Source organism: Taudactylus pleione, unplaced genomic scaffold (genome assembly GCF_031769625.1).
Source record: "Taudactylus pleione unplaced genomic scaffold, aTauple2 ptg001184l, whole genome shotgun sequence".
NCBI lineage: Eukaryota > Metazoa > Chordata > Amphibia > Anura > Myobatrachidae > Taudactylus > Taudactylus pleione.
This window is the reverse complement of record NW_028285585.1, coordinates 332501-342500: the sequence shown is the minus strand read 5'-3', so window position 1 is coordinate 342500 and position 10000 is coordinate 332501. Positions and strand designations below refer to the sequence as shown.

The window sequence follows — 10000 nt, the reverse complement described above, 5'->3', positions numbered from 1 at the left end:
TTCTTTTCTATTACATTTTACATTTCATTTTTTCAACTTATCAATGAATTTACTTGAGTTAAGAAGTAAAAGAAGTCTAAAGTTAAGGTTTTTGAGCACCTACAGCCAAACCACACTGGATATGCCAAATCTCGTCTGATCTTGGAAGCTATGCAGTGTTGGGCCTGGTTAGTACTTAGATGGGAGACCACCTGGGAATACTAGGTGCTGTAGGTAATTTTATACTGCCATAACATTCTTTTCTATTACATTTTAAATTTAATTTTTTCAACTTATCAATGAATTTACTTGAGTTAAGAAGTAATAGAGGTCTAAAGTTAATGTTTTTGAGCACCTACAGCCAATCCACACTGGACATGCCCAATCTCGTCTGATCTTGGAAGCTATGCAGTGTTGGGCCTGGTTAGAACTTGGATGGGAGACCACCTGGGAATACAAGGTGCTGTAGGTAATTTTATACTGCCATAACATTCTTTTCTATTACATTTTACATTTAATTTTTTCAACTTATCAATGAATTTACTTGAGTTAAGAAGTAATAGAGGTCTAAAGTTAATGTTTTTGAGCACCTACAGCCAAACCACAGTGGACATGCCCAATCTTGTCTGACCTAGGAAGCTATGCAGTGTTCGGCCTGGTTAGTACTTGGATGGGAGACCACCTGGGAATACCAGGAGCTGTAGTTAATTTTATACTGCCTTAACATTCTTTTCTATTACATTTTACATTTAATTTTTCAACTTATCAATGAATTTACTTGAGTTAAGAAGTAAAAGAGGTCTAAAGTTAATGGTTTTGAGCACCTACAGCCAATCCACACTGGACATGCCCAATCTCGTCTTATCTTGGTAGCTATGCAGTGTTGGGCCTGCTCAGTACTTGGATGGGAGACCACCTGGGAAAACCAGGTGCAGTAGGTAATTTTATACAGCCATAACTTTCTTTTCTATTACATTTTACATTTAATTTTTTCAACTTATCAATGAATTTACTTGAGTTAAGAAGTAATACAGGTCTAAAGTTAATGGTTTTGAGCACCTACAGCCAAACCACACTGGACATGCCCAATCTCATCTGATCTTGGAAGCTATGCAGTGTTGGGACTGGTTAGTACTTGGATGGGAGACTATCTAGGAGTCCCAGGTGCTGTAGGTAATTTTATACTGCCATAACATTCTTTTCTATTACATTTTACATTTAATTTTTTCAACTTATCAATGAATTTACTTGTGTTAAGAAGTAAAAGCGGTCTAAATTTAATGCTTTTGACCACCTACAGCCAAACCACAGTGGACATGCCCAATCTCGTCTGATCTTGGAAGCTATGCAGTGTTGGGCTTGGTTAGTACTTGGATGGGAAGCCACCTGGGAATACCAGGTGCTGTAGGTAATTTTATATAGCCATTACATTCTTTTCTATTACATTTTACATTACATTTTTTCAACTTAGCAATGAATTTACTTGAGTTAAGAAGTAAAAGATGTCTAAAGTTAATATTTTTCAGCACCTATAGCCAAACCACACTGGACATGGCCAATGTCGTTTGATCTTGGAAGCTATGCAGTGTTGGGCATGGTCAGTACTTGGATGGGAGACCACCTGGGAATACCAGGAGCTGTAGGTAATTTTATACTGCCAGAACATTCTTTTCTATTACATTTTACATTTAATTTTTTCAACTTATCAATGAATTTACTTGAGTTAAGAAGTAATAGAGGTCTAAATTTAATGCTTTTGAGCACCTACAGCCAAACCACACTGGACATGCCCAATCTCGTCTGATCTTGGAAGCTATGCAGTGTTGGGCGTGGTTTGTACTTGGATGGGAGACCTCCTGGGAATACCAGGTGCTGTAGGTAATTTTAGACAGACAAAACATTCTTTTCTATTACATTCTACATTTCATTTTTTCAACTTATCAATGAATTTACTTGAGTTAAGAAGTAAAAGAGGTCTAAAGTTAATGGTTTTGAGCACCTACAGCCAAACCACACTAGACATGCCCAATCTCGTCTGATCTTGGAAGCTATGCAGTGTTGGGCCTGGTTAGTACTTGGATGGGAGACCACCTGGGAATACTAGGTGCTGTAGGTAATTTTATACTGCCATAACATTCTTTTCTATTACATTTTACATTTCATTTTTCAACTTATCATTGAATTTACTTGAGTTAAGAAGTAAAAGACGTCTAAAGTTAATGTTTTTGAGCACCTACAGCCAAACCACACTGGACATGCCCAATCTTGTCTGAACTAGGAAGCTAGGCAGTGTTGGGCCTGGTTAGTACTTGGATGGGAGACCACCTGGGATTACCAGGTGCTGTAGGTAATTTTATACTGCCATAACATTCTTTTCTATTACATTTTAAATTTAATTTTTTCAACTTATCAATGAATTTACTTGAGTTAAGAAGTAATAGAGGTCTAAAGTTAATGTTTTTGAACACCTACAGCCAAACCACACTGGACATGCCCAATCTCGTCTGATCTTGGAAGCTATGCAGTGTTGGGCCTGGTTAGTACTTGGATGGGAGACCACCTGAGAATACTAGGTGCTGTAGGTAATTTTATACTGCCATAACATTCTTTTCTATTACATTTTACATTTCGTTTTTCAACTTATCATTGAATTTACTTGAGTTAAGAAGTAAAAGAGGTCTAAAGTTAACGTTTTTGAGCACCTACAACCAAACCACACTGGACATGCCCAATCTCGTCTGAACTTGGAAGCTAGGCAGTGTTGGGCCTGGTTAGTACTTGGATGGGAGACCACCTGGGATTACCAGGTGCTGTAGGTAATTTTATACTGCCATAACATTCTTTTCTATTACATTTTAAATTTAATTTTTTCAACTTATCAATGAATTTACTTGAGTTAAGAAGTAATAGAGGTCTAAAGTTAATGTTTTTGAGCACCTACAGGCAAACCACACTGGACATGCCCAATCTCGTCTGATCTTGGAAGCTATGCAGTGTTGGGCCTGGTTAGTACTTGGATGGGAGACCACCTGGGAATACCAGGGGCTGTAGGTAATTTTATACTGCCATAACATTCTTTTCTATTACATTTTACATTTAATTTTTTCATCTTATCAATGAATTTACTTGAGTTAAGAAGTAATAGAGGTCTAAATTTAATACTTTTGAGCACCTACAGCCAAACCACACTGGACATGCCCAATCTCATCTGATCTTGGAAGCTATGCAGTGTTGGGCCTGGTTTGTACTTGGATGGGAGACCACCTGGGAATACCAGGTGCTGTAGGTAATTTTAGACAGCCAAAATCATTCTTTTCTATTACATTTTACATTTCATTTTTTCAACTTATCAATGAATTTACTTGAGTTAAGAAGTAAAAGAGGTCTAAAGTTAATGTTTTTGAGCACCTACAGCCAAACCACACTGGACATGCCAAATCTCGTCTGATCTTGGAAGCTATGCAGTGTTGGGCGTGGTTAGTACTTAGATGGGAGACCACCTGGGAATACTAGGTGCTGTAGGTAATTTTATACTGCCATAACATTCTTTTCTATTACATTTTAAATTTAATTTTTTCAACTTATCAATGAATTTACTTGAGTTAAGAAGTAATAGAGGTCTAAAGTTAATGTTTTTGAGCACCTACAGCCAAACCACACTGGACATGCCCAATCTCGTCTGATCTTGGAAGCTATGCAGTGTTGGGCCTGGTTAGAACTTGGATGGGAGACCACCTGGGAATACAAGGTGCTGTAGGTAATTTTATAATGCGATAACATTCTTTTCTATTACATTTTACATTTAATTTTTTCAACTTATCAATGAATTTCCTTGAGTTAAGAAGTAATAGAGGTCTAAAGTTAATACTTTTGAGCACCTACAGCCTATCCACACTGGACATGCCCAATCTCGTCTTATCTTGGTAGCTATGCAGTGTTGGGCCTGGTCAGTACTTGTATGGGAGACCACCTGGGAAAACCAGGTGCAGTAGGTAATTTTATACTGCCATAACATTCTTTTCTATTACATTTTACATTTAATTTTTTCAACTTATCAATGAATTTACTTGAGTTAAGAAGTAATACTGGTCTAAAGTTAATGTTTTTGAGCACCTACAGCCAAACCACACTGGACATGCCCAATCTCATCTGATCTTGGAAGCTATGCAGTGTTGGGACTGGTTAGTACTTGGATGGGAGACTATCTAGGAATCCCAGGTGCTGTAGGTAATTTTATACTGCCATAACATTCTTTTCTATTACATTTTACATTTAATTTTTTCAACTTATCAATGAATTTACTTGTGTTAAGAAGTAAAAGCGGTCTAAATTTAATGCTTTTGAGCACCTACAGCCAAACCACAGTGGACATGCCCAATCTCGTCTGATCTTGGAAGCTGTGCAGTGTTGGGCCTGGTTAGTACTTGGATGGGAAACCACCTGGGAATACCAGGTGCTGTAGGTAATTTTATATAGCCATTACATTCTTTTCTATTACATTTTACATTACATTTTTTCAACTTAGCAATGAATTTACTTGAATTAAGAAGTAAAAGATGTCTAAAGTTAATATTTTTCAGCACCTATAGCCAAACCACACTGGACATGGCCAATGTCGTTTGATCTTGGAAGCTATGCAGTGTTGGGCATGGTCAGTACTTGTATAGGAGACAACCTGGGAATACCAGGTGCTGTAGGTAATTTTATACTGCCATAACATTCTTTTCTATTACATTTTACATTTAATTTTTTCAACTTATCAATGAATTTACTTGAGTTAAGAAGTAAAAGAGGTCTAAAGTTAATGTTTTTGAGCACCTACAGCCAAACCACACTGGACATGCCCAATCTCGTCTGATCTTGGAAGCTGTGCAGTGTTGGGCCTGGTTAGTACTTGGATGGGAGACCACCTGGAAATACCAGGTGCTGTAGGTAATTTTATACTGCCATAACAGTCTTTTCTATTACATTTTACATTAAATTTTTTCAACTTATCAATGAATTTACTTGAGTTAAGAAGTAATAGAGGTCTAAAGTTAATGTTTTTGAGCACCTACAGCCAAACCACAGTGGACATGCCCAATCTTGTCTGATCTTGGAAGCTATGCAGTGTTCGGTCTGGTTAGTACTTGGATGGGAGACCACCTGGAAATACCAGGAGCTGTAGTTAATTTTATACTGCCTTAACATTCTTTTCTATTACATTTTACATTTAATTTTTCAACTTGTCATTGAATTTACTTGAGTTAAGAAGTAAAAGAGGTCTAAAGTTAATGTTTTTGAGCACCTATAGCCAAACCACACTGGACATGCCCAATCTCGTCTGATCTTGGAAGCTATGCAGTGTTGGGCCTGGTTAGAACTTGGATGGGAGACCACCTGGGAATACCAGGTGCTGTAGGTAATTTTAGACAGCCATAACATTCTTTTCTATTACATTTTACATTTAATTTTTTCAACTTATCAATGAATTTCCTTTAGTTAAGAAGTAATAGAGGTCTAAAGTTAATACTTTTGAGCACCTACAGCCAATCCACACTGGACATGCCCAATCTCGTCTTATCTTGGTAGCTATGCAGTATTGGGCCTGGTCAGTACTTGGATGGGAGACAACCTGGGAAAACCAGGTGCTGTAGGTAATTTTATACTGTCATAACTTTCTTTTCTATTACATTTTACATTTAATTTTTTCAACTTATCAATGAATTTACTTGAGTTAAGAAGTAATACAGGTCTAAAGTTAATGGTTTTGAGCACCTACAGCCAAACCACACTGGACATGCCCAATCTCATCTGATCTTGGAAGCTATGCAGTGTTGGGACTGGTTAGTACTTGGATGGGAGACTATCTAGGAGTCCCAGGTGCTGTAGGTAATTTTATACTGCCATAACATTCTTTTCTATTACATTTTACATTTAATTTTTTCAACTTATCAATGAATTTACTTGTGTTAAGAAGTAAAAGCGGTCTAAATTTAATGCTTTTGAGCACCTACAGCCAAACCACAGTGGACATGCCCAATCTCGTCTGATCTTGGAAGCTATGCAGTGTTGGGCCTGGTTAGTACTTGGATGGGAAACCACCTGGGAATACCAGGTGCTGTAGGTAATTTTATATAGCCATTACATTCTTTTCTATTACATTTTACATTACATTTTTTCAACTTAGCAATGAATTTACTTGAGTTAAGAAGTAAAAGATGTCTAAAGTTTATATTTTTCAGCAGCTATAGCCAAACCACACTGGACATGGCCACTGTCGTTTGATCTTGGAAGCTATGCAGTGTTGGGCATGGTCAGTACTTGGATGGGAGACCACCTGGGAATACCAGGAGCTGTAGGTAATTTTATACTGCCAGAACATTCTTTTCTATTACATTTTACATTTAATTTTTTCAACTTATCAATGAATTTACTTGAGTTAAGAAGTAATAGAGGTCTAAATTTAATGCTTTTGAGCACCTACAGCCAAACCACACTGGACATGCCCAATCTCGTCTGATCTTGGAAGCTATGCAGTGTTGGGCCTGGTTTGTACTTGGATGGGAGACCACCTGGGAATACCAGATGCTGTAGGTAATTTTAGACAGACAAAACATTCTTTTCTATTACATTCTACATTTCATTTTTTCAACTTATCAATGAATTTACTTGAGTTAAGAAGTAAAAGAGGTCTAAAGTTAATGGTTTTGAAGACCTACATTCAAACCACACTAGACATGCCCAATCTCGTCTGATCTTGGAAGCTATGCAGTGTTGGGCCTGGTTAGTACTTGGATGGGAGACCACCTGGGAATACTAGGTGCTGTAGGTAATTTTATACAGCCATAACATTCTTTTCTATTACATTTTACATTTCATTTTTCAACTTATCATTGAATTTACTTGAGTTAAGAAGTAATAGAGGTCTAAAGTTAATGTTTTTGAGCACCTACAGCCAAACCACACTGGACATGCCCAATCTCGTCTGATCTTGGAAGCTATGCAGTGTTGGGCCTGGTTAGTACTTGGATGTGAGACCACCTGGGAATACCAGGAGCTGTAGGTAATTTTATACTGCCATAACATTCTTTTCTATTAAATTTTACATTTAATATTTCAACTTATCATTGAATTTACTTGAGTTAAGAAGTAAAAGAGGTCTAAAGTTAATGTTTTAGAGCACCTACACCCAAACCACACTGGACATGCCCAATCTCATCTGATCTTGGAATCTATGCAGTGTTGGGCCTGGTTAGTACTTGGATGGGAGACCACCTGGGAATACCAGGTGCTGTAGGTAATTTTATACTGCCATAACATTCTTTTCTATTACATTTTACATTTAATTTTTTCAACTTATCAATGAATTTCCTTGAGTTAAGAAGTAATAGAGGTCTAAAGTTAATACTTTTGAGCACCTACAGCCAATCCACACTGGACATGCCCAATCTCGTCTGATCTTGGAAGCTATGCAGTGTTGGGCCTGGTTAGTACTTGGATGGGAGACCACCTGGGAATACCAGGGGCTGTAGGTAATTTTATACTGCCATAACATTCTTTTCTATTACATTTTACATTTAATTTTTTCATCTTATCAATGAATTTACTTGAGTTAAGAAGTAATAGAGGTCTAAATTTAATACTTTTGAGCACCTACAGCCAAACCACACTGGACATGCCCAATCTCATCTGATCTTGGAAGCTATGCAGTGTTGGGCCTGGTTTGTACTTGGATGGGAGACCACCTGGGAATACCAGGTGCTGTAGGTAATTTTAGACAGCCAAAATCATTCTTTTCTATTACATTTTACATTTCATTTTTTCAACTTATCAATGAATTTACTTGAGTTAAGAAGTAAAAGAGGTCTAAAGTTAATGTTTTTGAGCACCTACAGCCAAACCACACTGGACATGCCAAATCTCGTCTGATCTTGGAAGCTATGCAGTGTTGGGCGTGGTTAGTACTTAGATGGGAGACCACCTGGGAATACTAGGTGCTGTAGGTAATTTTATACTGCCATAACATTCTTTTCTATTACATTTTAAATTTAATTTTTTCAACTTATCAATGAATTTACTTGAGTTAAGAAGTAATAGAGGTCTAAAGTTAATGTTTTTGAGCACCTACAGCCAAACCACACTGGACATGCCCAATCTCGTCTGATCTTGGAAGCTATGCAGTGTTGGGCCTGGTTAGAACTTGGATGGGAAACCACCTGGGAATACAAGGTGCTGTAGGTAATTTTATAATGCCATAACATTCTTTTCTATTACATTTTACATTTAATTTTTTCAACTTATCAATGAATTTCCTTGAGTTAAGAAGTAATAGAGGTCTAAAGTTAATACTTTTGAGCACCTACAGCCTATCCACACTGGACATGCCCAATCTCGTCTTATCTTGGTAGCTATGCAGTGTTGGGCCTGGTCAGTACTTGTATGGGAGACCACCTGGGAAAACCAGGTGCAGTAGGTAATTTTATACTGCCATAACATTCTTTTCTATTACATTTTACATTTAATTTTTTCAACTTATCAATGAATTTACTTGAGTTAAGAAGTAATACTGGTCTAAAGTTAATGTTTTTGAGCACCTACAGCCAAACCACACTGGACATGCCCAATCTCATCTGATCTTGGAAGCTATGCAGTGTTGGGACTGGTTAGTACTTGGATGGGAGACTATCTAGGAATCCCAGGTGCTGTAGGTAATTTTATACTGCCATAACATTCTTTTCTATTACATTTTACATTTAATTTTTTCAACTTATCAATGAATTTACTTGTGTTAAGAAGTAAAAGCGGTCTAAATTTAATGCTTTTGAGCACCTACAGCCAAACCACAGTGGACATGCCCAATCTCGTCTGATCTTGGAAGCTATGCAGTGTTGGGCCTGGTTAGTACTTGGATGGGAAACCACCTGGGAATACCAGGTGCTGTAGGTAATTTTATATAGCCATTACATTCTTTTCTATTACATTTTACATTACATTTTTTCAACTTAGCAATGAATTTACTTGAATTAAGAAGTAAAAGATGTCTAAAGTTAATATTTTTCAGCACCTATAGCCAAACCACACTGGACATGGCCAATGTCATTTGATCTTGGAAGCTATGCAGTGTTGGGACTGGTTAGTACTTGGATGGGAGACTATCTAGGAGTCCCAGGTGCTGTAGGTAATTTTATACTGCCATAACATTCTTTTCTATTACATTTTACATTTAATTTTTTCAACTTATCAATGAATTTACTTGTGTTAAGAAGTAAAAGCGGTCTAAATTTAATGCTTTTGAGCACCTACAGCCAAACCACAGTGGACATGCCCAATCTCGTCTGATCTTGAAAGCTATGCAGTGTTGGGCCTGGTTAGTACTTGGATGGGAAACCACCTGGGAATACCAGGTGCTGTAGGTAATTTTATATAGCCATTACATTCTTTTCTATTACATTTTACATTACATTTTTTCAACTTAGCAATGAATTTACTTGAGTTAAGAAGTAAAAGATGTCTAAAGTTTATATTTTTCAGCAGCTATAGCCAAACCACACTGGACATGGCCACTGTCGTTTGATCTTGGAAGCTATGCAGTGTTGGGCATGGTCAGTACTTGGATGGGAGACCACCTGGGAATACCAGGAGCTGTAGGTAATTTTATACTGCCAGAACATTCTTTTCTATTACATTTTACATTTAATTTTTTCAACTTATCAATGAATTTACTTGAGTTAAGAAGTAATAGAGGTCTAAATTTAATGCTTTTGAGCACCTACAGCCAAACCACACTGGACATGCCCAATCTCGTCTGATCTTGGAAGCTATGCAGTGTTGGGCCTGGTTTGTACTTGGATGGGAGACCACCTGGGAATACCAGATGCTGTAGGTAATTTTAGACAGACAAAACATTCTTTTCTATTACATTCTACATTTCATTTTTTCAACTTATCAATGAATTTACTTGAGTTAAGAAGTAAAAGAGGTCTAAAGTTAATGGTTTTGAAGACCTACATTCAAACCACACTAGACATGCCCAATCTCG

General features: G+C 37.2%; 2 non-coding genes and 35 pseudogenes across 2 annotated transcripts; all 37 read left to right on the top strand.

Annotated features, from left to right (window-relative positions):
• The first annotated feature begins 97 nt into the window (after positions 1–97).
• LOC148452367 (5S ribosomal RNA) lies at positions 98–216 on the top strand (annotated as a pseudogene).
• A 116-nt stretch (positions 217–332) lies between these two features.
• LOC148452366 (5S ribosomal RNA) lies at positions 333–451 on the top strand (annotated as a pseudogene).
• A 350-nt stretch (positions 452–801) lies between these two features.
• On the top strand, positions 802–920 carry LOC148452365 (5S ribosomal RNA; annotated as a pseudogene).
• Positions 921–1036: 116 nt separating this feature from the next.
• Positions 1037–1155, top strand: LOC148452364 (5S ribosomal RNA; annotated as a pseudogene).
• A 116-nt stretch (positions 1156–1271) lies between these two features.
• On the top strand, positions 1272–1390 carry LOC148452363 (5S ribosomal RNA; annotated as a pseudogene).
• Positions 1391–1506: 116 nt separating this feature from the next.
• On the top strand, positions 1507–1625 carry LOC148452362 (5S ribosomal RNA; annotated as a pseudogene).
• Positions 1626–1741: 116 nt separating this feature from the next.
• Positions 1742–1860, top strand: LOC148452361 (5S ribosomal RNA; annotated as a pseudogene).
• A 116-nt stretch (positions 1861–1976) lies between these two features.
• LOC148452360 (5S ribosomal RNA) lies at positions 1977–2095 on the top strand (annotated as a pseudogene).
• Positions 2096–2210: 115 nt separating this feature from the next.
• Positions 2211–2329, top strand: LOC148452359 (5S ribosomal RNA; annotated as a pseudogene).
• Positions 2330–2445: 116 nt separating this feature from the next.
• Positions 2446–2564, top strand: LOC148452358 (5S ribosomal RNA; annotated as a pseudogene).
• Positions 2565–2679: 115 nt separating this feature from the next.
• LOC148452357 (5S ribosomal RNA) lies at positions 2680–2798 on the top strand (annotated as a pseudogene).
• A 116-nt stretch (positions 2799–2914) lies between these two features.
• Positions 2915–3033, top strand: LOC148452356 (5S ribosomal RNA; annotated as a pseudogene).
• A 116-nt stretch (positions 3034–3149) lies between these two features.
• Positions 3150–3268, top strand: LOC148452355 (5S ribosomal RNA). The gene has a single exon (XR_015875119.1). It is a non-coding gene; the product is annotated as a 5S ribosomal RNA (ribosomal RNA).
• A 117-nt stretch (positions 3269–3385) lies between these two features.
• On the top strand, positions 3386–3504 carry LOC148452354 (5S ribosomal RNA; annotated as a pseudogene).
• Positions 3505–3620: 116 nt separating this feature from the next.
• LOC148452353 (5S ribosomal RNA) lies at positions 3621–3739 on the top strand (annotated as a pseudogene).
• Positions 3740–3855: 116 nt separating this feature from the next.
• Positions 3856–3974, top strand: LOC148452352 (5S ribosomal RNA; annotated as a pseudogene).
• A 116-nt stretch (positions 3975–4090) lies between these two features.
• Positions 4091–4209, top strand: LOC148452351 (5S ribosomal RNA; annotated as a pseudogene).
• Positions 4210–4325: 116 nt separating this feature from the next.
• On the top strand, positions 4326–4444 carry LOC148452350 (5S ribosomal RNA; annotated as a pseudogene).
• A 351-nt stretch (positions 4445–4795) lies between these two features.
• LOC148452349 (5S ribosomal RNA) lies at positions 4796–4914 on the top strand (annotated as a pseudogene).
• Positions 4915–5264: 350 nt separating this feature from the next.
• LOC148452348 (5S ribosomal RNA) lies at positions 5265–5383 on the top strand (annotated as a pseudogene).
• A 116-nt stretch (positions 5384–5499) lies between these two features.
• On the top strand, positions 5500–5618 carry LOC148452347 (5S ribosomal RNA; annotated as a pseudogene).
• A 116-nt stretch (positions 5619–5734) lies between these two features.
• Positions 5735–5853, top strand: LOC148452346 (5S ribosomal RNA; annotated as a pseudogene).
• A 116-nt stretch (positions 5854–5969) lies between these two features.
• LOC148452345 (5S ribosomal RNA) lies at positions 5970–6088 on the top strand (annotated as a pseudogene).
• Positions 6089–6439: 351 nt separating this feature from the next.
• On the top strand, positions 6440–6558 carry LOC148452344 (5S ribosomal RNA; annotated as a pseudogene).
• Positions 6559–6674: 116 nt separating this feature from the next.
• Positions 6675–6793, top strand: LOC148452343 (5S ribosomal RNA; annotated as a pseudogene).
• Positions 6794–6908: 115 nt separating this feature from the next.
• Positions 6909–7027, top strand: LOC148452342 (5S ribosomal RNA; annotated as a pseudogene).
• Positions 7028–7142: 115 nt separating this feature from the next.
• Positions 7143–7261, top strand: LOC148452341 (5S ribosomal RNA; annotated as a pseudogene).
• A 116-nt stretch (positions 7262–7377) lies between these two features.
• Positions 7378–7496, top strand: LOC148452340 (5S ribosomal RNA; annotated as a pseudogene).
• Positions 7497–7612: 116 nt separating this feature from the next.
• On the top strand, positions 7613–7731 carry LOC148452339 (5S ribosomal RNA). Its single transcript, XR_015875118.1, has one exon. It is a non-coding gene; the product is annotated as a 5S ribosomal RNA (ribosomal RNA).
• A 117-nt stretch (positions 7732–7848) lies between these two features.
• LOC148452338 (5S ribosomal RNA) lies at positions 7849–7967 on the top strand (annotated as a pseudogene).
• A 116-nt stretch (positions 7968–8083) lies between these two features.
• LOC148452337 (5S ribosomal RNA) lies at positions 8084–8202 on the top strand (annotated as a pseudogene).
• A 116-nt stretch (positions 8203–8318) lies between these two features.
• Positions 8319–8437, top strand: LOC148452336 (5S ribosomal RNA; annotated as a pseudogene).
• A 116-nt stretch (positions 8438–8553) lies between these two features.
• On the top strand, positions 8554–8672 carry LOC148452335 (5S ribosomal RNA; annotated as a pseudogene).
• A 116-nt stretch (positions 8673–8788) lies between these two features.
• LOC148452334 (5S ribosomal RNA) lies at positions 8789–8907 on the top strand (annotated as a pseudogene).
• Positions 8908–9258: 351 nt separating this feature from the next.
• LOC148452333 (5S ribosomal RNA) lies at positions 9259–9377 on the top strand (annotated as a pseudogene).
• Positions 9378–9728: 351 nt separating this feature from the next.
• Positions 9729–9847, top strand: LOC148452332 (5S ribosomal RNA; annotated as a pseudogene).
• A 116-nt stretch (positions 9848–9963) lies between these two features.
• The window catches only part of LOC148452331 (5S ribosomal RNA), a 119-nt pseudogene continuing 82 nt past the window's right edge, over positions 9964–10000 (top strand).